The sequence below is a fragment of the Sciurus carolinensis genome, unplaced genomic scaffold (assembly GCF_902686445.1).
Source record: "Sciurus carolinensis unplaced genomic scaffold, mSciCar1.2, whole genome shotgun sequence".
In the NCBI taxonomy this organism is placed as follows: domain Eukaryota; kingdom Metazoa; phylum Chordata; class Mammalia; order Rodentia; family Sciuridae; genus Sciurus; species Sciurus carolinensis.
Window position 1 is genome coordinate 886,943 of NW_025920139.1, and position 24,514 is coordinate 911,456.

The window sequence follows — 24,514 nt, forward strand, 5'->3', positions numbered from 1 at the left end:
GGCGGACCTGGGCATGGAGCCGCCTCTTCTGGACAATGGGCGGCTGGCGGGCATGTGTGGTAGCCAGTGCAAAGGGACTTTGCTTGGCGGCTGTGCTGTCACAGGTCAGAGCCTGCTAAGCGATGGGCGCTTTTTGTGTTCAGCGCGGGCCTCAGTCACAAGTGGTAAGGGTGCCGAGCCGAGAGTTTGTCCCTGACAACTTCCCCAGGCCTTTTGCTGGCTTGGGATGCCACCCTTCAGCCCCGCGCCTCTTCCGGGCCGGCCCAGGTGGTTTCTGCCCAATCGGGCGCCCGTGGCGCTTGGCTCTCCTTACTTGGTGGCGGCGTGGTGCTCCCTGAACGGTGGGCACCTGACTGCTACAGGGGAATGGTGCGGGGACCAAGGCGCCAACCCCATAGGGTCCCGCTATGCACCCCAGCACGAGGTGGCAGATGGCAAATTTCAACCCAGGCGATCAGGGATGGTGGGCCCGTGCTAGAGCTCCAGCTGTACCAGTTCTGGTCGCTGGCACAAGTTTGGCATGCGCTGGAGACGGGCTCCACGGTGGGGAATGGAAGGGCGGGGGCGAGGGTGGGCAACTGCCGGGTGGGCTGGAGCTTTCAAGCCCTGTCTCAGGGCTCAATTTCACAAACTTTGCAAGCGGGAACTCCTGGGTGTCTGACTTTTCTTCTGAGTCACCGGAGTGGGACTGTGCATTGCTAGGTCTGGAGGCAGTTGATGGGTTACTGTAGTGTGCCTTTAATCCATGCAGGAATTGGAGGAGAGGAAAACTGAGCCGTAGAGGGGAATTGCTGGGAAAAATATCTGGCATGCACAGGGGTGTTTTGAGTATTAAATGGATAATGCCCTTTCCAAACATGTAAGGAGGACTTTCAAATGGCAGTCATTAGTAGAGTCTTACAGAAAGATACGAATGAGTCTTGATATTTAGACAACTGAGGAAGAGGAAGAAGATCAATATAGGGCAAAGCAAAGTCAGAACAAGAAGGCAAGAGGAAGAATCATGACATTTTTGCATGTAGGGATAAAGGAGGTTTATAAAGTACCTGTTGTAACTAGGAATATAGCTGAGTGTCAGCCTGCCTAGCATGTGCAAATGCTGTATTCAATCCCCATTACTGCAAAAAAAAAAAAAAAGAAAAAAAAAAACGAACAGAAAACATGTTGGTTGACACTGTCAACTACTGGAATCAGTTGGGCAGTGGTGTAGAGGATTGGGTTGTGGGAAAAGGAGATTAGAAGTCTACTGAAGTGATAGCAAGACTGCTCAAACATGAGCAGAGTACAAGTAAAAGCTCCAACAGCAGGAGAGACCTTAGGGATTTCTAGTTGGCAAAATGACTGTGTGCATATGGAGAATGAAGGAAAGAATAAGGTTGGAGTTAATTCCTAGGTTTGTGGCTTGGAAAACCCTTGAAACTAATTATTAGAAATATTTGTTTTTCCATTAAGATGAAGATTTTGAAATGGATATTATGAAACTCTACCTGGATGACTCAGAAAAACATAGGCCATTAGAAGAAAATCTAGCAGGTAGATTTGATTTTTTCAAAACAAATCTATTTGAAAAGAACCTCCTGAACTGTAGATTTGATTTTTTCAAAACAAATCTATTTGAAAAGAACCTCCTGAACTGATGATCAATAATAATTGATTTTATTTATTTAACATATCCTGAATCCGGTGATTTAAAATATTTGGGAAAAAAGCTACATAAAAAACGTGGGTCTCTTGGTGATTCTTGTTCTCCATTAGTATTCATAGGTCTTGTTAACTTGGTTTTTGGATTACATTGAGGCCAAGTTAAAAAATGATCATTGTTGTGGAGTAGTTGAACTTCATCTAATTTTATCTTTTCTTTTGCTTGTGTTGTATGGATTTTTCAGATAATGAGAAAGGATGTGATATTGTTTGGGAAAAGAAGTCAATGTTTGAAGAGAAAGCAAAAGCAGATTCAGTAAACTCCCCCTACAGTTTTTTGGTATCTGCCATGATACTGATGAGGACAATGGAATTGGGGAAGACTTTCAGTCAGAGCTTTAAAAAGTTCAGGAAGCTCAGTTAAAAATGTCTTCATTGTTTTCCTTCTGGTTCCATTGACTTTGTTGATGTAGTAAGGAGTAGAATGTTCTTAGCAAATAATAATGATGGGTGTGGCTAGCAGAAGAGTGAATCTAAGTAAGTGGAGAGGCATATTATTTATGAATTGGTACACTCAAAATAGTTAGGATATTAGATTTTCCAAAATTGAGCAATAGATTTAAGGTGCAGTGCCAGTCAAAACTTCACCAGGATTCTTTGAAGATATAAATAAGCTAATTCTTAAAATTTCTATGGAAAGTTAGGATTATATGTTTTTTTTTTATTATTGATGAGCCTACACTGAGATATTATCACCCAGAGTTTTGAGTTTTGACCTAAAATGGATATTCAATTTTGTCAAATTTTCTTCCTCCATCTATTGTTGCAATCATGGAACTTTTTATTAAATCTATGAAGGATTTGATTTTGAATGTTCAGGAAACCAACTTTTGTTTCCTGGAATAAACCTGAATCATGGCATATTAATTATAAATTTTATAAGCATTCATGTTTGAGTAAATTTTGTTACAACTCTTGGATTTATATTTTTCAGGGGTATTGGTCAGTAGTTTTCTTTTCTGATAATATCTTTAGCTTCCATATAAGAGTTAATATGGGTATCTTAAAATGAATTGAAAAATATTTCTGGTACTGCTGTTTACTGAAAGATATTGTGTTAATTGTAGCCATTTCTCCTTGAATAATCACCAGTTTTTATTATTATATGAGATGAAGTTTTATGAAGATTTATTAAAAAATACAGTAAATTAATAGAGAACTGTAGGGTATCTATTCAGATTATCTACTAGTTCTTGAGTGAGTTTTGATAATTTGAGTTTTCAAGGAATTGGTGTCAAATTTCTGTGCATAGAGATGTTCCTTTAAATCACTTTTTAATCTTTTATTGTCTCTAAGTTCAGTATAGACATATCCTGCTTTCTGTCTTCCTTGCACTTTTTTGTTTAATCTGGTTAGAGGTTCATCAATTTCATGAGTATTTTCCCTTCCACCAGTAGAAATAGATTTTGCCTTCATTGATATTTAGTCTGATTTCTGTGCCAAATTTCATTGACTTATGCTCTTTATTATTTACTTCTTGCCTTGGGCTTATTTTTTATTTTTATTTATTTTTTTGGTACCAGAGTTTGAACCCAGGGTGCTTAATTACTGAGGCATATCCTCAGTCCTTTGTTTTTTAATTTAAATTTAATTTAATTTTTTTTATTTTTACCAGAGTTGGTACCTAGGGGCAGTTAACCACTGAGCTACATCCATCTCCAGACCTTTCTTCATATTTTGTTTAGAGACAGGGTCTTACTAAAGTGGAGGCTAACTTTTAACTTGTGATTTTCTTTCCTCAATCTCCCAAGCCACCAGGATTACAGGCATGTGCCCCAGTGCCCAGATATTTCTAGTTTCTTAAAGGAGAAGCGTAAATTAACACCTTTTTTAAAAGAATTTAACGTTTATTTTATTATATTATATTATATTTTATTTATTTTATATATTTATTTAATGGGGTGCTGAGCATCAAACCAGAGCTTTACTGTGCTAGGTAAGTGCTCTATCACAGAGCTACAACCCAAGTCCACAGTATTAATTTTTATACAAGTATTTAATGCAAGAATTTCCCTGTAAACATTGTTTAGCTGCATCCCACAATTTTCAATGGTGATCTTTTCACTTTTCACTCAGGGTTTTTTTACTGTCCTTTCCATTCTTCTTGACCTGTGAATTAGTTAAAAATACTTGGTGATTTCCCACATATCATTGCTGTTGATTGCTAGTTTATGGTTCATAAATATTTTGAATAATTTTAGTTGTTTAAGTTTAGTAAGATCTGTTTTCATGATTGTTTCATGTGCACTTGAGAAGAATTTGTAATCTGCTGTATTTGTGTGTGGGGTATTATATAAATGTTAATTAGGTCAAATTATTTGATACTATGTTATTCGGGTCTTACATATCTTTGATGAATTTTTGCCTGATTATTCTGTCACTTACCAAGAATGTTATCACGCATCATTTTGACTACCTGCCTTTCATCAGATTTCACTTCCCATACTTCTTTTTTTTTAGTATTTTTTAGTTGTCAATGGACCTTTATTTTATTTATATGTGGTAATAGGAATCTGATCCAGTGCCTCACACATGGTAGGCAAGCACTCCACCACTAATTTACAACCCCAGCCCTCATACTTTTTTGATCTCTTGATTTAACTTTGTTGATTTTCTAAAATTCTCTCTTTTTCTCTTTTCTATTTTATTTCCTTTCTCCTACTTACTTTGGATTTAGTTTGCTCTTTTTTCAGTCTCTAAAGTTGTGAAGATTATTGGCCTATGATCTTTATTTTTTAATATATGCAGCTTTATATTTTCTCTAAGAATTGCTCTAACTCCATTCAGTAAGTTTGTTAATTTTTGTTTTTTTAATATATTTTTAATTTTTTAATTTTATTTATTTATTTATTTTTTTGTAGTGCTGGGGATCAAACCTAGGACTTTGTGCTTGCAAGGCAAGCATGCTACCAACTGAGCTATATCCCCAACCCTACTTTCTGTTTTTTAGCCTGTTAAAACAGTAAAGTTTGGTTTGCTATTACTGTTATAAAATGATATTTACAAATTATGACTTATAAAATGCCAGAGAAAGGAGTTACTAAAATTTTTTTTTTTTTTGGCTTATAGTTATTACTTAAATAATTTATAGCGCTATATGGATTCAAGTTACCATCTACATTGTATGTCCTCTCAATTCAGCCGACTGGACACATTTAGTACTTCTTATAGGTCAGGACTGCAAGCAAGTGCTTTTTCAGTTTCTGTTTATCTCTGATACCTTAATTTCTCTCTTTTTTTAAATGGTAATTTTGCTGGATATAAAACACTTGGTTTACATTCTTTCAGCACTTTGAATATGTAGTCTTGCTGATTTCTTTTTCTTTTTTTAGTTGCAGGTAGACATAACTTTATTTATTTTTTTATGTGATGCTGATAATTGAACCCAGTGCCTGTCATATGCTAGGCAAGAATTGTACCACTGAGCCACAACCTCAGCCGTATCCCAGTTTTCTGACTCTGATTTCTGTAAGAAATATGACTCTGATTTTTGCCATTAATTATTTCAAATATTTGTTTAAGTTGTTGATGGATATTTATTTTATTTATTTATATGTGGTTCTGCGAATCAAACCCAGTGTCTCACACATGGTAGGCAAGCACTCTACCACTGAGCTACAGGCCTAGCCCTTCTATTAATCTTACTGAGCATCCCTTGTATGGAATGAGCTTTCTGCTTTCAAGAAAGTTCTCTTAATATTTAGTCTTTGGTAGTTTATCTGTGATGAACTTAAGTGTGCATGTTTTTTATGGCATCCGTATTGGAGTTCATAAAGACTTTTTGGATGTTTCCGGACATTATTCAAATGGTCTATTCTTTTCTCCTCTTCTGGTTTTCCCATTATGCATACGTTGGTGTGCTTGATGATTATCATGTAGGTCTTTGAAACCTTGTTGAGTTTTCTTCACTTGTTTTTTCTTTACAGTTCTCAGACTAGATAATCTCAATTCAATTATCTGTAGCTTATTTATTTCTTTTGCTAGTCAAATCTGCTGTTGACCCTTCCAGTGAATTTTATTTAAAGTAGACTTTACTTTCTGGAGCAGATTTAGGTTTATAGGAAGGTACCAGAGATATCCATGTATCTCCTGCCCTCAACATAGGCATGTTCTCCCTCATTAACATCCTGTACCATGGGGCCATATTTGTTAAAATCATAAAACCTGTATTCATGCATCACCAACCAAAGTTTATCATTTACATTAGGTTTTGCCCCTGTCTTGTACTTTCTATGAGTTTGGACAAATATTTAATGAATGATGTGTACACCATTATAGTGTCCAACAGCCTGATTTTACTATCATAAAAAGTCCTCTCTTACATCCCTGATCCCCATCCCTATCTGCCACTGATCACACGGTTGTTGGCCAGTGTTTTTTAATATCTTACAGTTATCAGTGAACATTTATTTATTTATATGCAGTGCTGAGAATAGAAGCCATCGCCTCACATGTGCTAGGCAGGTGCTCTACTACAGAGCTACACCAGCCCTTCTTTGGCTAATTTCTAGTATTGTTTAAGAAGTTGATTTTGATTATCTTTGTTAATGTTTTTCTTGTTTTTACAAAGAGATGCATTTATAATAGCCCTCTCTCTACCATTTCAAAAGTGACAAATTGACTCCTTTGTCTTAATCATCCTTCTTTAGCCCTTGTTATTTTTCTTGAATCTGGTCTATCTGGTAAAAAAGATTAACTCGATAATATTTTTGTGTTTAAGTATATGTATTTGTGTGGTATAATCTTGTTTTTAACCACCTATATCATAATGATTTTCTTTGGACTGAATTTTGACAGTTTCTTTAAAAATCTAATTGGATAATTTTTTATTGGTGTTTAAACAATTTACATTTTATTTAATGTAATTTTCATATTTAGACTTCTATCATTTTCTTTTTAGTTGTATGTATCCCTTTCAATTTTTTCATTAGTTTTCATTTTTTTAAAAAATAATTTCAATATTCCTCAAATTCTTTTAAATTTTATTTTTGTACCATTGTTGTGGTACTAGAGATTGAAAAAAAGAACTTTGTGTGGGCTAGGCAAGGGCTCTATCACAGAAGTATATCACTGTTGCTTTTTAAACTTTCATTTTGGGACAGGGTCCTGCTAAATCACCCAGTCAATCCTACCTCAGCTTCCTGAGTCATTTGGGGATTACAGATGTGTAACACCATACACAGTTGGCAATTAACTGTTGTGTATTCAGTTTTTAACCTATTATATTGTTAGTGTTTAGCAGTTCCTGGAAATTTTGCATTTGTGTTTTCTATTTTTACATTTACAATCATAACATCAGTAAACATTGACAGTTTACTTTTTCCTTTCCAATCTCTCTCTTTGTACCTTTTATTTCAATGTGTCTTGTGAATTTCTAATATATCTTTTGATATGAGGGAACACTCATACCTTCCTATTGTTCTTAATAAGAAAGCTAGTTTCTCACTGTTAAATATCATGTTAACTGCATTTTTTTGGTAGATGTTCTTTATCAAATTTAATAAGTTCCTTATTCATTGCTTATGGAGAGTTTTATTATGGTGTTGGATATTGGCAAATGATTTCTCTGCAACTCTTAACATGAACTTAGGATTCTTATTTCAGGTGTTTTATGAGTAATTTGCTGCAAACAGTTTTCACATGTTCAACTATCCTTCCATCATTGGAGTAAATCTTACTTGGTTGTGGTATATAATTATTTTCATATATTATTTTTCTCACATATTTTTAAAAATTGGTGAATTATAATCTGTAAATGATGGGATTTGTTGTTATATATTCATAGATGCATATAATATATTAATGAAATTTGGCCAATATCACTCTCCATCAAACCCCACCCTCCCACCTCCCACTCCTTGATATCTTTTCTCTACTGACTTCTCTTTGATTTTGAGATTTCCCCACCTCCACTCTTTCTTTCTTTCTTTCTTTCTTTCTTTCTTTCTTTCTTTCTTTCTTTCTTTATTTCTTCTCTAGCTTCTGCATGTGAGAGAGACTCATGATCCTTAACCTTCTGAGTTTGCCTTATTTCACTTAATATAAGGGTCTCCAGTTCCATTCTTTTGAATAAATACTGAGGTGTGGTATAGCTAGGTCATGTGGTGGTTCCATGCCTAGTCTTCTAAGGAAAATTTATACTGATTTCCACAGTAGTTGTACTAATTTTCAGTCCCACCAACAGTGTAAAAATGTTCCTTTTTCTCTACATCCTTTCCAGCATTTATTATTGTTTTGTTCTTGATGACTGCTATTCTGACTGTTGTGAATGATATCTCAGTGTAGTTTTGATTTGCATTTACAAAATTGCTAATGATGTTGAACCTTATTTCTTATATTTGTTGGCCATTTGTATTTCTTTTTTGGAGAAGTGTCTTTAATTTATTTTCCCAGTTATTAAAAGTTTATTTTGTTTTTGGGTGTAAAGTTTTGGTGTAAGAGTTTTTTTTTTTTTTTAGTGTAAATCTTTAAATATTCTAGATATTAATTATCAGAAGAGTAGCCAGCAAAGATTTTTATCCATTCTTTAGGTTCCCTTTTCACATTCCTAATTGTTTTCTTTGCTGGGAAGAAGCCTTTTAATTTGAGGTCCTATTTATTAATTCTTGGCATTATTTCCTGAGTTTTTGGGGTCCTATTGAGAAAGTCATTGCCTGTGCCTATAAGCTGTAGTTTTGACTGTGTTTTATTTGAGGAGTTGCATAGTTTCTTGAGCTCACAGCCTTTTTAACATATGCCATACCACTAGCTACACACCCCTACCCTGATTTGGTTGAGGATTTTGTTGTTGGATTTTTGTTCTCTTGAGAGAAACTGATCTACTTTCCCTTTGTTTTAATATCTGACTTGGGTATTCAGGTGATGCTTTCCTCAAAGGATGAGTTAGGAAGCATTCCCTCTGCTTCTGTTTCTTTCTTTTTTTTTTTTAATGGCGCTGGGGATCGAACCCAGGACTTTGTGTTTGCAAGGCAGGCACTCTACCAACTGAGCTATATCCCCAGCCCTACTTCTGTTTCTTGATAGACATTGTAGAAATTGGTATTTCTGTTGGGTGCTATGCCGTGCAGAGGTGCCAGGATGGTGCCTGGCAACCAGCCAGAGGTTGCTTTGATCACATCAGCGGTGAGAAGGTTGATTAACATAATCACATGCAGGTGATTTGTCATTGGCCATATCCAATTAAGTCCATGCACACAATGCATGCACAGATGTTCCCAAGTGCTCCTGATCATGCCTGCTCATTTTGAACTTTAGCATGATTGGGCAGCTAGCTCCTCGCCTAATCTTTGCATAATTGGTTTCAGCCCTACCCTTCATCTCCTTGAGGGGATATAAGCTGGCTCTCCTTGAGCGCCAGGGTTCATGATTTGAAGTTCGAGGCCCCAGGTTCGAGGTTGGAGGTTCCAGGTTTGAGGTTCCAGTTCCTGGGTTTCTTGATTCATCAATAAACCATTCCGAATTCAAGAGCCTCGCTACTCTTTTGTCCCCCGTGCCAAATTGACTCCTCTGGATTGACCTCATATTTCTTTCTTTCTTTCTTTTTTTTTTTTTTTTTTTTGCGGTGCTGGGGATCGAACTCAGGGCTTTGTGTTTGCAAGGTAAGCACTCTACCATCTGAGCTATCTCCCCAGCCCCAGAAATTGGTATTTCTTGATTGCATATTTAATAGAACTCACCAGTGAAACCATCTGAATCTGATGTTTTCTTTTTGGAAGACACTGTTAATTCACTGTCTTTAACATACATGTACAGATCTATTGAGGTTATTTCTCCTTGTATGCATTTTGGTAGATTGTATCTTTTAAAGAATCAATCTATATCAAATTTGTAAACACAGTGCTGTGCATGATATTCTTATTTTTACTGTTAATGTCCATGAGGTCCTGTTTTGAGTACTGTTTCATTTGTGATGTAATTTGTGACTCCTCTCTTCATGGTTAGCATGGTGACAGGTTTTTCAACTTTTATTGTTCTTGACAAAGAAGTTTTGATTTTTTTTTCATCTGTTGATTTCCCATTTCATTGATTTGTCTTTTTAAAATTTTTAGATTTTATACTTGTAGATGAACAGAATGCCTTTATTTTATTTTGTTTTATTATTTTTATGTGGTGCTAAGGATTGAACCCACTACTTCACACATGCTGGGCAAGTACTCCGCTACTGAGCTATAGTCCCAGCCCCATTTCATTTGTTTCTCACCTTTTAGTTCTATCTACTTGGTATAGATTTATTTTGCTCTTCCTTCTCTAGTTTCTCAAGGTAGAAGATTAGATTTTTATTTTAGATCTTTTAAAATTGATGCATTTATTGCTCTAAATGCTCTACATCTTTGCTTTCATGGAACCTCTCCAATTTTGATAAGTTGTACTTTTATTATTTTTATTTGGCTTTTAATTTTTTTACAGACTGCATTTTGATTCATTATACACAAATGGGGTATAAAATTTTGTTTCTATGGTTGTACACAATACAGATTCGTACCATTCATGTAATCATACATGTACATGATACTTGTCTCATTCCACCATTTTTCATACCCCCTCCCTCTCATTTTCTTCTACATATTCTAAAGTTCCTCAATTATTCTCTCATTCCCCACCCCTACCCCCATTATATATCATCCTCCACTTATCAGAGAAAACATTCGGCCTTTGTTTTTTTGAGATTGGCTTATTTCACTTAGCATGATATTCTCCAATTCCATCCATTTATTTGCAAATGCCATAATATTATTCTTCTTTATGGCTCAATAGTATTCCATTGTGTATATATACCAAAGTTTCTTTATTCATTTATCTGTTGAAGGGCATCTATGTTGATTCCACAATCTAGCTATTGTTAACTGAACTGCTATGAACATTGATGTGGCTGTGTTACAGTAGTATGCTGATTTTAAGTCCTTTGGGTATAAACTGAGGAGTGGGATAGCTGAGTCAAAAGAGGGATTCATTCCAAGTTTTCTGAGGATTCTCCACACTGCTTTTCAGAGTGGCTGCACCAATTTGCAGATCCACCAGCAATGTAAATGTGTGCCTTTTTCCTCACATTCATGCCAACATCTATTATTGTTTGTGTTCTTGATAATAGCCATTGTAATTGGAGTAAGATAAAATCATAGAGTTTTTATTAATTTGCATTTCTCTAATTACTAGAGATGTTGAACACTTTTTCATATATTCATTAATCACCTGTTTGTCTTCTTCTGTAAAATGTCTGTCCAGTCCCTTAGCCCATTTATTGATTGAGTTCTTTGTATTTTTGGTGTAAAACTTTATAAGTTCTTTATAAATTTTAGAGATAAGTGCTCTATCTGAAGTACATGTAGAAAAGATTTTCTCTCACTCTGTAGGCTCTCTTTTCATATTATTGATTGTATCCTTTGCTGAGAAAAAGGTTTTCAGTTTGAGTTCATCCCATTTATTTATTCTTGCTTTGATTTATTGTGCTTTGGGAGGCTTGTTAAGGAAGTCTGATCTTAAGTCAACATGAAGAAGATTTGGACTTCCTTTGTCTTCTATTTGATGCAGACTCTCTGGTCTATTCCTAAGTCCTTGATCCATTTTGAGTTGAGTTTGGTGCAGGGTGAGAGATAGAGGCTTAATTTCATTTTACTGCATATGGATTTACAGATTTGCCAGCAACATTTGTTGAACAGGCTATCTTTTCTCCATTGTATGTTTTCAGCTCCTATGTTTAGTATGAGGTGAATACTTATGTGGGTGTATCTGTGTCTTCTCTTCTCTACCATTGGTCTGCCTATCTATTTTGGTGCCAATACCATGCTGTTTTTGTTACTCTTTCTCTGTGGTATAGTTTAAGGTCTGGTATTGTGGTGCTGGGGATTAGAACCCTGAACTTTGTGTATACAAGGTATAAGTCAGTGCTTAATGGCATAATATTTTGTTACTTCATCTGTGCACAAATCCCAGAGTGAGGAAATAACTAGCACAACTGACAGTGTGTATACAGGTAGGACTGAAGTGACTGCAGCATTTTTCTGTAAATCTGAAGAACCTGATGATATTACCAAGCATACTAGTTTATCATCTGTTTCCTCTGGAACTGTGGACAAACCTGTAGATTTGTGTACTAGAAAGGAAACTGATACAGAATGTACAAGCCGAGGTAAAACTTAATGTGTTTCTGTAATCATGTATTACATAAAAGTGCACCTGTGTTTGAGAAGATAGACTTTTGAAGATATGAAGGGGCATAAGATATAAGCAGTGCTAAGAAGGAAAGTCATACTGCATTGCCAACCATAAAATAAACATATATCTTTATTGTTAGACCTGTGATTACAGGGATTACATAGTATTGTGATTCTTGACCCATTTGCCTGAACATAAAGATAATAGTTTACTTACATGGTAATTTTCTTTGTGATATTGTTTTTATTTTAGTATTGTTTAATAGTATTGCTCAAGCTTATATTTCTTTTTTATAATCCTAAAAGTTTGGCAAATTATTCAATTATAGTAACTAATGTTTGGTATTTCTTTCTTCCCATTATTCCATTCTAATTGTTTATTTTTTTTTCAGGTGGAAGAAGTGTCTCTGTAAATTGTATTACTTTAAAATGTATGATAGATAATTTTCCCCCAAAAGGAGTCCTAAATAAATCACAAATATTACATTTATAGACACTTTAGAGTTTTACTATGGTGGAAGAGGAAGGTAATTGCACACCTAAAACCTCTACATTTTCAGACAAATTAGTAAAGCATAGTGATTTCAGAGATCATACAGAATTCAGATAACCCTTAATTTCTGGTGATCAAATGTAAGTGGGACATTTAGTTTTTGTGAGCTTTTTTACAATACAGAATGCAAAATATTTTTATACAGATATTCTAAATTTCTTCCCTCCATTTCTTAATTTAGTAACTTTTTGTAAAAGACTTTATGAAGCAGAAACTGTATGATTGTGTAGTCTAGCTTAATAGTTCACCACCTCATTAATTTTTTGGCATGCATTTTGTGTAGTATTGTATTCATTGTGAATAGTACCTGTAAACTTGATATTACTGAAGAAGTTCAAAATTGGATGTAAAATTTACCAAAATTTAGAACTTACCAAAATATAGAAGCTAACCCCCCCCTAGCCTGTACGATAGAAAATCTTGTTCTTTTTTCCATCCTGGGGAAATCTTTAATGTTCAGAATATCTTAAATGAAATAATAAATTGTTCTTTTTCTTTTGTCATTGGAAAATAAAACAGATTTATTTGGAAGTGGTAGAGGACTGTCATTTGCAGATTTGTCTTCCATTAATTCTGGGGATTTGGCCTTTGGTCCTAAAGATGAGATTAAGAAGTTATTTTAATTATGTTAACAGAACAAAATGCAACTTAAAGAACCAGTCTTTGTTACAGTGTTGTCACTAAAGTAGCACTTTCCCATTTACTAAGTGTTCTCATAATGAAGGACTTCTAAGATTGATTGATTGATTTTACTGGGGATTGAACCCAGGGGTCCTCTATCACTGAGTGTACATTGCCCACCCCTTTTAAAAATTTTTTTTGAAGCAGGGTTTCATTAAGTTGCTAAGGCTGTTCTTAAACCTGTGATTCTCCTGCCTCAGCATTCACAATCACTGGAATTACAGATCTGCAGGACAACACCCTGATTAATTTTATTATTAATAATATAACCATAAGAATTTTTAAAGTTTTGTACAAATTATTCTAATGGTCTTCCCTGTCCTTAAATGCAGAACTATTTTTCAGTTTTGAAAAAATTCTGACTTTGGTAATGTTATTCTTTTAACTATATGTACTTTTAGATTTGATTTGTTGATATTTCAAGAATTAGGAATCTACTTTTTCCCCCCCTCTTGAAGTACTAGGAATTGACCCCAGGGCCTCACACATGATAGGCAAGCACTCTTCCACTAAACTTTATCTCCATCCCTGAATCTGCATTTTTTAAGGAGATGATTTGGAAATTAGTATTATGATCATGCTAATTTATGGTGCTGAAATAAATTTATAAATGATGTGCTTTCTCATTCTCTATAAGTGATGCTTCTATTTTTAATCTTTTTGGTAGCATTTCTATAAAACAGTACATTTGTACAAATGATTTCATCATTTAATTGTTTCAAGATTATTAGAATAAGGCTGTTCATTTTTTCTCATTCTTATATCTTTCATATCTGTTAAATCATGTAAATTTCATGTCTGAACCATCTAAATTGTTCTTATATAAGATGTTTGATTTATGGAATAAATTTTATTGAAGGTATATGCTTAAATGATTAATGCAATTCAAATAACTATTAATTCCACTTAGTTACACTTTTTTTTTTTTCACAGCTTTCGCTACTTGTAGAAGCAGTAAACTACTTTGGGATATGATGTTACATTAGAATTCATGAATTCCCCTTTAACAGGCTTCTTTATTTTTATTTTTCCTAATAGCCTACAAAGTAAAAGAGTTAATAAGTCAGCACATATAACAATATAGTGGGTACAGTTTTCTGCAAAAACAGCCAAATGAAATTTGGTGTGTTTGCTGCTTATTGCTCAGTATAACCAAGTACTCTACTATGATTGCATACTAACATATAAAATAGGAAAAACATAAGGAAGAAGACTTACTTAAACAAGTCTTACTCACTACATTCTGTCCTCACCATCACTTCTCCATTTTTGTGAGATCATTCCATTCACCATCCTCTTTTCTTTTTTTTTTTTTTATTATTTTAAACAAATGGGATACATGTTGTTTCTCTGTTTGTACATGGCGTAAAGGCATACCATTTGTGTAGTCATAAATTTACATAGGGTAATGTGTTTGATTCATTATGTTATTTTTCCCCTTCCCCCCACCCCTCCCACCCCTCTTTTCCCTCTATACAGTCCTTCCTTCCTCCATTCTTGCCCCACTCCCTTAACACTAACTCTAACCCTAACACTAACCACTCCCACCCCCCATTATGTGTCATCATCCACTTATTAGTGATATCATTCGTCCATTGTTTTTTTGAGATTGGCTTATCTCACTTAGCATGATATTCTCCAGTTTCATCCATTTGCCTGCAAATGCAATAATTTTATCATTCTTTATGGTGGAGTAATATTCCATTGTATATATATACCACAGTTTCTTTATCCATTCATCAATTGAAGGACATCTAGGTTGGTTCCACAATCTGGCTATTGTGAAGTGAGCAGCTATGAACATTGATGTGGCTGTATCTCTGTAATATGCTGATTTTAAGTCCTTTGGGTATAGGCCAAGGAGTGGGATAGCTGGGTCAAATGGTGTTTCCATTCCAAGTTTTCTAAGGAGTCTCCACACTGCTTTCCAGAGTGGCTACACTAATTTGCAGACCCACCAGCAATGTATGAGTGTACCTTTCTCCCCACATCCTCGCCAACACCTGTTGTTGCTTGTATTCTTGATAATCACCATTCTAATTGGGGTGAGATGGAATCTTAGGGTGGTTTTGATATGCATTTCTCTTATTACTAGAGATGTTGAACATTTTTCCATATGTTTGTTGATTGCTTGAATATCTTCTTCTGTGAAGTGTCTATTCATTTCCTTAGCCCATTTGTCAATTGGATTATTTGCATTCTTGGTGTAGAGTTTTTTGAGTTCTTTATAGATTCTGGAGATTAGCGCTCTATCTGAAGTATGATTGGCAAAGATTTTCTCCCACTCTGTAGGCTCTTTCTTCGCATTGCTGATAGTTTCCTTTGCTGAGAGAAAGCTTTTTAGTTTAAATCTATCCCAGTTATTGATTCTTGCTTTTATTTCTTGTGCTATGGGAGTCCTGTTGAGGAAGTCTGGTCCTAAGCCGACATGTTGAAGCTCTGGACCTACTTTTTCTTCCATAAGATGCAAGGTCTCTGGTCTGATTCCAAGACCCTTAATCCATTTTGAGTTTAGTTTCATGCATGGTGAGAGATATGGGTTTAGTTTTATTCTGTTACATATGGATTTACAATTCTCCCAGCACCATTTGTTGAAGAGGCTATATTTTCTCCATTGCATATTTTTGGCCCCTTTGTCTACTATGAGAAAATTGTATTTATTTGGGTTTGTGTCCGTGTCCTCTATTCTGTACCATTGATCCACCTTTCTATTTTGGTACCAATACCATGCCATTTTTGTTACTAAGGCTTTGTAGTAGGGTTGAAGCTGGTATTGCAATACCCCCTGCTTCACTTTTTCTGCCAAGGATTGCTTTAGCTATTCTGGGTTTTTTATTCTTCCAGATGAATGTCATAATTGCTTGCTCTATTTCTGTAAGGTACATCATTGGGATTTTAATTGGAATTGCATTGAATGTGTATAGCACTTTTGGTAGTATGGCCATTTTGACAGTATTGATTCTTCCTATCAAGAACATGGGAGATCTTTCCATCTTCTAAGGTTTTCTTTAATTTCTTTCTTTAGTGTTCTGTAGTTCTCATTGTAGAGGTCTTTCACCTCTTTTGTGAGATTGATTCCCAAGTATTTTATTTTTTTCAAAGCTATTGTGAATGGGGTAGTTTTCCTGATTTCTCTTTCTGAAGATTCATTGCTTATGTATAAAAATGCCTTAGATTTATGTGCATTGATCTTATGTCCCCCTACTTTACTGAATTCACTTATGAGATCTAAAAGTTTTCTGGTGGAAATTCCTGGTTCCACTAAGTATACAATCATATCATCAGCAAATAGGGATAGTTTGAGTTCTTCTTTTCCTATTCATATCCCTTTAATTTCTTTGGTCTGTCTAATTGCTCCAGCTAGAGTTTCAAGGACGATATTGAATAGAAGTGGTGAAAGAGGGCATCCCTGCCTTGTTCCAGTTTTTAGAGGGAATGCTTTCAGTTTTTCACCATTTAGAATGATATTAGCCATGGGCTTAGCGTAGATGGCCTTTACAATGTTAAGGAATGCTCCCACTATTCCTATTTTTTCTAGTATTTTGAGCATGAAGGAGTGCTGTATTTTATCAAATGCTTTTTCTGCATCTATCAAAATAATCATGTGATTCTTGACTTTAAGTCTATTGATATGGTGAATGACATTTATTGATTTCCTGATGTTGAACCAACCTTGCATCCCTGGGATGAAACCCACTTGATCAGGGTGCACTATCTTTTAATATGTTTTTGTATGCGATTTGCTAAAATTTTGTTGAGAATTTTTGCGTCGATGTTCATTAAGGATATTGGTCTGAAATATTCTTTCCTCGATGTGTCTCTGTCTGGTTTAGATATCAGGGTAATATTGGCTTCATAGAATGAGATTGGGAGGGTTCCCTCCTCTTCTATTTTATGGAATACTTTGAGAAGTATTGGAATGAGCTCTTCCTTAAAGGTTTTGTAGAACTCGGCTGAGAACCCATCTGGTCCTGGACTTTTTTTGTTGGTAAGCTATTGATGACTTCTTCTATTTCATTACTTGAAACTGGTCTATTTAAAATGTGTCTGTCCTCCTCATTCTGTTTAGGCAATTCATATGTCTCTAGAAACCTGTTGATGTCTTCAAAATTTTCTATTTTGTTGGAGTATAGATTTTCAAAAGAGCTTCTAATTATGTTTAGTATTTCAGTCGTGTCTGTTGTGATATTTCCTTGTTCATTCCGAATTTTAGTGATTTGGGATTTCTCTCTTCTTCTCTTTGTTATTGTGGCTAAAGGTTTATCAATTTTGTTTATTTTTTCAAAGAACCAACTATTTATTTTGTCAATTTTTTTTCTTGTGTTTCAATTTCGTTGATTTCAGCTCTGAGTTTAACTATTTCCTGTCTTCTACTACTTTTGGTGTTGGTGTGTTCTTCTTTTTCTAGGGCTTTGAGCTGTAGTTTTAGATCATTTATTTTTTGAGTTTTACTTCTTTTTTTAAATGCGCTCCATGAAATAAATTTTCCTCTAAGTACTGCTTTCATAGTGTCCCAGAGATTTTGATATGTTGTTTCTTTGTTCTCGTTTACCTCTAAGAATTTTTAAATTTGCTTCCTAATATCTTCTGTTATCCATTCATCATATAATAGCATATTGTTTAATCTCCAGGTGTTGGAGTAGTTTCTGTTTTTTACTCTTTCATTTATTTCTAACTTGAATCCATTATGATCTGATAGAATACAAGGTAGTGTCTCTATCTTCTTGTATTTGCTGACATTAGCTTTGTGGCATAATATATGGTTTATTTTGAGAAGGATCCATGTGCTGCTGAGAAGAAAGTGTATTCGCTCTTGGTTGGATGGTATATTCTATAAATGTCGGTTAAGTCTAAATTATTGATTGTGTTATTGAGATCTATGGTTTGTCTTTCAATTTTTGTTTGGAAGATCTATCCAGTGGTGAGAGAGGCATGTTAAAATCACCTTATATTATTGTGTTATGGTCTATTTGGTTTCTAAAATTGAGAAGGATTTGTTTACCATACATGGATGAGCCACTGTTTGGGGCACAGATGTATATGATTGTTATATCTTGCTGATTTATGCTTCCCTTAAGCAGTATGAAATGTCCTTCTTTATCCCTTCTGATTAACTTTGGCTTGAAGTCCACATTATCTGAAATGAGGATGGATACTCCAGCTTTTTTGCTGAGTCCATGTGCATGGTATGTTTTTCCCCATCATTTCACCTTTAGTCTATGGGTATCTCTTTCTATGAGGTGAGTCTCTTGCAGGCAACATTTTGTTGGATCTTTCTTTTTAATCCAATCTGCCAGTCTGTGTCTTTTGATTGATGAATCCAAGCTATTAACATTCAGGGTTATTATTGAGATATGATTTGTATTCCTGGTCATTTGGTTCATATTTAAAATTTTATTTATTTTTTTATTTATTTTTTGACACATGTTGGTTCCTCCTTTATTTGACAGTTCCTTTAGGGTAATTCCTCCCTTTGCTGATATGCTTCTTTGTTTTTTATCTCTTCCTCATGAAATATTTTGCTGAGAATGTTCTGTAATGCTGGCTTTCTTTTTGTAAATTCTTTTACCTTTTGTTTATCATGGAATGATTTTATTTGATCATCAAATTTGAAGGTAAGTTTTGCTGGGTATAAGATTCTTGGTTGGCATCCATTTTCTTTCAGAGCTTGAAAAATGTTGTTCCAGGCCCTTCTAACTTTTAGGGTCTGGATTGAAAAATCTGCTGATATCCGTATTGATTTCCCCCTGAATGTAATTTGGTTCTTTTCTCTCACAGCCTTTAACATGCTGTCTTTATTTCATATGTTAAGTATTTTCATTATAATGTGCCTTGGTGTGGGTCTGTTGTAATTTTGTGTATTTGGAGTCCTATAAGCCTCTTGAACTTGATTTTCCATTTCATTCTTCAGATTTGGGAAGTTTTCTGATATTATTTCATTGAATAGATTATTCATTCCTTTGGTTTGTTTCTCTAAGCCTTCCTCAATCCCAATAATTCTGAAATTTGGCCTTTTCATGATATCTCATAGTTCTTGCAGATTCTGTTCATGATTTCTTACCATCTTCTCTGTTTGTTCAACTTTTCCTTTGAGGTTAAATATTTTGTCTTCAATATCTGAAGTTCTGTCTTCCAAGTGTTCTATCCTAGTGGTTATGCTTTCTATGGAGTTTTTAATTTGGTTTATTGTTTCCTTTATTTCAAGGATTTCTGTTTGTTTTTTTTTCAATGTCTCTAACTCTTTATTGAAATGATCCTTTGCTTCCTGTATTTGCTCTTTTAACTGTCGATTGGTGCTATCATTCAATGCCTGCATTTGCTCTTTCATCTCATCATTCAATGCCTGCATTTGCTCTTTCATCTCATCATTTGCTTCCCTAATCATTTTAATCATGTACATTCTGAACTCCCTTTCTGTCATTCTTCTGCCATGCTGGTGTTGGATTTTATTGATGTAACATCTAGATTTGCTTGGGGCATTTTCTTCTCTTGTTTTCTCATATTGTTCAGGAATCAGTTGGTCATTAAGATATTGCAGATTTCCTCTATGGACTTATAATGTCCCTGAAGATTGCTAGTATATGCCCTCTTATCCTTCAGTAGCCTGAAGTCTTGGAGGATGTTGATAATGCATAGCTCTACGAAGAAGCTGCCTCTCTAGGGTTGGTGACCCTCAGGTGGCGTATATTCCCTGCTAGTGGGCAGAGGTGCCTCCACTTGTTGACCAATGGTCATCCAATGGGGAACTAGGCTGCGGGCTGAGGCAATTCCTGTTTGTGCCTGTGTCTCTGGTTTTACTGTCCCTGTGGGAAAACCTCACCCGGCAGGGAAGACTCACTCAGTGGGGATGTCTTCCTGATCAGTTCCCCTCCTAGAGGTTCCCCTCAATCTACAACTACCACCTGGGCTGGGCTGTCTTCCTCTGCAATGTTCCCAGGGGCCCAGACCTACGTCCTGGGCCTGGGAGCCTCACCCATCGCAGGCGAGTCTCCTTAGGCTGCCTCCTCCAGAGAATCTGCCCGCAGTCCTGGAAACTTCGCTCTGCCCCTAGGCGTGTCTCTGTGCGGCTCTTCCAGCAAGAAGCCACCTAGCTCCTGGGACCCTGCTCTGCACCTAATCACCTGGCTATGCGGCCCCTCCTCTGAGTCGCCATCTGGAGCCTCATACAATAGCTCCGATACCCAGTGACCTGCCACACACCTCCTCCTCCGGACAGTGGCCGGGTTTCTGACGCAGTCACTAGGAGCCCAAGCAATTCACTTTGGGTCTCCTCCTCCTGCCAACCACCCGTAGCCCTAGGCAGTCACTCCAAGTCCAAGTGACCCGCCCTGTTCCTCCTCCTCCTCCTCGGGGTAGCCCCCTGGGTGTTCAGGAGCGGTGGCTCCGAGAACAAGTGACCCACCATGCTCCTCCTCCAGGCAGGCCACTGGTGATCAGGAGCGGTCGCTTTTAGTCCAATCAACTCATCACTCGCCTCCTCCTCTGGCAACCGCCTGTGGCTCTGATGCAGTCACTCCTAGGTCAAGTGACCCACCGCGCTCCTCCTCTTCCTCTTGGCAACCCCCCGGTGTTCAGGAGCACTCGCTCTGAGTTCAAACAGCTCGCCACGCAGCTCCTCCTCAGGCAGCCGCCCGGAGCCTCAATGGTTGCTCCGAGTCCAAGTGCTGTGCTGAGCTGCCGCCTCTATGATGATCCCAGTTGTCCGTGTTTACCGCTCCAGCGGGGGGAGGGGTGTCTCGCCGAGTCACTCTACTTCACAAAGTTCCCTGCATTCCGGGGCTACTGCCCCATCCAGGATGCCTCCCCAATGGGAGAGACTCACCCAGCGGCTTTGAGTTGGTCCCAAGTCTCTCACTATCTCCCCTTTTGAATCTTGTGTCCTGGAGCAACGTGAAATGCAGCCGCCCCCTAGTCCGCCATCTTGAAACTCCCCTCTTTTCTTACTTTCTTACTTTGTTTTACCTAATTTATTTTGTTCTTAAGGATTGACAGGAATCAGGAATCAGTGTGCTGGTCTTTTCACAGAAATAGCTTTTGGCTTTCTCAGTTCTTTTTTTGTTTTGTTTTGTTTAATTGCAGATTATCAGATTTTATTTGTTTTCTTGGGTATTGAATTCTTGCTTTAATTTAAGACATGCTTGTTATAGTAACTGAAATTATAAATTTCTTGCAGATTTGTGTGTGAGTTGACCTTGCCAGAATATTTTAAACTTTTCTGGGGTGGGGTTGGTTCTGGAATTGAACCCAGGGATGCTTTACTGAGCTTCAGTCCCAACCTTTTAAATTTTAAAACAGAACCTTACTAAGTTACTTAAAGCTTCACCAAATTGCTGAGACTGCCTTTTAAATTTCAGTCCTCTAATCTCTGCCTCCCTAAGCACCCTACCTGGCTTATTTCAAACATTTTTAATAGTTGTCTCGGTTGTTGAAAATGATAATTTTGCACTAATAATCTAAGAGCAAGATTTTAAAAACCTTTAAAAAGTAGATTATGTGGTTTACATATCCTCATTTTTTCCTCAGATAAAAATTTCCAGTGGGCAAATACTGGAGCAACTGTGTTTGGAACACAGACAACCAGTAAAGCTAGTGAAGATGAAGATGGTAGTAATGAAGAAGTAGTTCATAGTGAAGATTTTCATTTTGAACCAGTAGTGTCATTATCAGAAGAAAGTGTCAGGGAATGAAAATTTTACTAATTACTTAATTTTCATTTTAACCTCAAAACTTACCCTGGATTGATTTGTTAGGACTATGATTGCTTTCTTTCAGAATACTTATAATCTCAAGTAGTAGCTCTATTTTTTAGACATCAGTGTTTTTTTTGTTGTTGTTGTTTGTTTGTTTGTTTGTTTTTTTCACTTTTGTCTTTTGTTTTTGGTACTGGGGTTTAACCCAGGAGTACTTTGCCACTAAGCTACATCCTTAGTTCTTTATTTTTTATTTTGAGACAGGGTCTTGCTAAGTTGCTTAGGTGCTCACTAAATTGATGAGGCTGGCCTTAAACTTGAAATCCTCCTACCTCTGCTTCCAGAGTCACTGGGACTACAAGCATGTACCACTGTGCCTGGCTTAGGCATTCAGCTTTTAAATATACTTCTGGTTGCTTTTCCTTGGTTTTTTTTTTTGTTTGTTTGTTTGTTTTTGCAGTGCTGGGGATAAAACCCAAGGATGTCAGACATGCTATGCAAGTGCTGTATCACAAAACTATACCTGAGCCCTCTTTTTAAACTTTGTATAGATTTTCCTTTGTAAGTAGTATATGCAATTGTTGGGAAGAAAACTTTTTTCATATGTTGTTAGAATATCATGTTTGTTTTCACACTGTATATCTGGGGATAAAGTAATTTCCATAATTGCCAAAGTCATTTCAGTAAAAAGTAACCTTTTACAGTTTTTGATCCAGAATGTTATTTTAGGAAAATTATTTTGTCATTTTTCAACCTCAGTCAGTAGTTAATATTTCTTTTCAAGAACCAGCACTTTTTGAAGCCTCTTAACCTATAAAGTAAAGTCTATTAATATTCTTACAAGAAAAATCTCGTTAAAAATTTGGATTTTTGAAATTTGTTAAGGAATTGTAAGCATCAGCTTACAGTTGAGCCTCATCTTTTTTCATAGGTAGAAGTAAAATCTGGAGAAAAAGATGAAGAAATTTTGTTTAAAGAGAGAGCCAAACTTTATAGGTGGGATAGAGATGTCAGTCAGTGGAAGGAGCAAGGTGTTGGAGATACAAAAATTCTTTGGCATAAAATGAAGAATTACTATTGGATCCTAATGAGAAGAGGTCAGGTGTTTAAAGTGTGTGCAAACCATGTTATCACCAAAACAATGAGATTAAAACCCCTAAATATTTCAAATAATGCTGTAGTTATGACTGCTTGAGATTATTCTAGTGAGTTTCTAAATTTGGATGCTAATTTTCTTTCTCTTTTGGACTTTTCTAAAAACCATAAGGAATATAAAATAATTTATAAGTTATGTTAACATTCTGGTCACTTGTTTTTCCAGCAGATGGAAAAGTAAAAGTGGAACAACTTGCAGTGAGATTTAAAACAAAAGAAATCACTGAGTCTTTTAAGAAAAAAATTGAAGAATGTCAACAAAATTTATTGAAACTCCATAGAGAGGTATCTATGGCAGCAGAGTTATCAAAGGAGACAAATCCTGTGGTATTTTTTGATGTTTGTGTGGATGGTGAACATTTGAATTATTTTCAAATGTTATTTTTTGCACTGCTGAGAACTTCAGAGCACTGTGCACTGGAGAGAAGAACTTTGGTTTTAAGAACTCTATTTTTCACAGAGTAATTCCAGATTTTGTTTGCCAAGTAAGTACTAACTACCTGTAGTAATTGAAGTCAAGAAGAATGTACACCACAGTAACTTGGAGAATTTGTGAATTTCTTCTTGACCACATCATGTAGTTTTCTTAAGATTTCTTTATCTTGCCCAAATAAGAGTGTCATCACCACTGGTTCCCTAATTCTGCCCAGAAGTTTCAAACTCAAAAGGTTCAAATTTCTAACACCTGAAACATGCTGGAACTTGGAGAAAAGGGTGGAGAAAAGGACTTTTTATTTTTTATCTTTATTCAAAAATAAGTATTTAATTTTCAAAAAGCATTTGTAAAGAAACTGGGTGGTCAGGATTACCCTATTGTGGAAATTTCTATGTATATTTTATGTTTTACTCAGGATTCCTATTAATTGAAATCTTTCTTTTGGGGGAGATATCACAAAATGTGATGGGACAGGAGGACAGTCCATTTATTAAGATATATTTGAAGGTGAGAACTTTGATGTGAAACATACTGTTCCTGGCTTACTCTGTTCAGCCAATTGAGGCCAAATACTAATAATTCTCAATTTTTATGGCATTGAACAAAGCAGAACATTTGGACTTTAGCATGTAGTATTTGGTTTTGTTAGGGACAGTATGGATACTGTGAAAAAGATTGAATCATTTGGTTCTCTCAAAGGATCTGTTAGTTGAAGAATTAGTATCATAGAATGTGGCCAGATACAAAATCACTGTTTTTCATAGTAAATTTTATCTGTATAAGCAGTTGATTTGAAGTGTAGCTGTTACAGATAACATGGGAATTATGTTCAGATTTTAAAAATGAACATTTCTAATGTATAAATGTAAAATTGCAGCTTATAGCACATATCACTTTTTAATGTGTTATAATTGACCTTGCATGGTGTGAAATAAAAATTTAAACACAGGTGTATTTCAGGTATACTTGTGTTTATCTACTCCTGACATATCTGTAGTAAAATGGGATAATAACTATTTTGTTATAATAGACCTTTACAGACTACTGAAGAAATAGGATATATGTAATTTAATTTTAGTTCCTTTAAAGATATTTTAACTTGTTGCATGGATGTATTTACCATTTGAATAAGGGACTACAATTGGAT

General features: G+C 35.8%; 1 pseudogene; it reads left to right on the plus strand.

Annotated features, from left to right (window-relative positions):
- Positions 1 to 226: 226 nt before the first annotated feature.
- LOC124974235 (E3 SUMO-protein ligase RanBP2-like) lies at positions 227 to 24,131 on the plus strand (annotated as a pseudogene).
- The last annotated feature ends 383 nt before the right edge of the window (positions 24,132 to 24,514 follow it).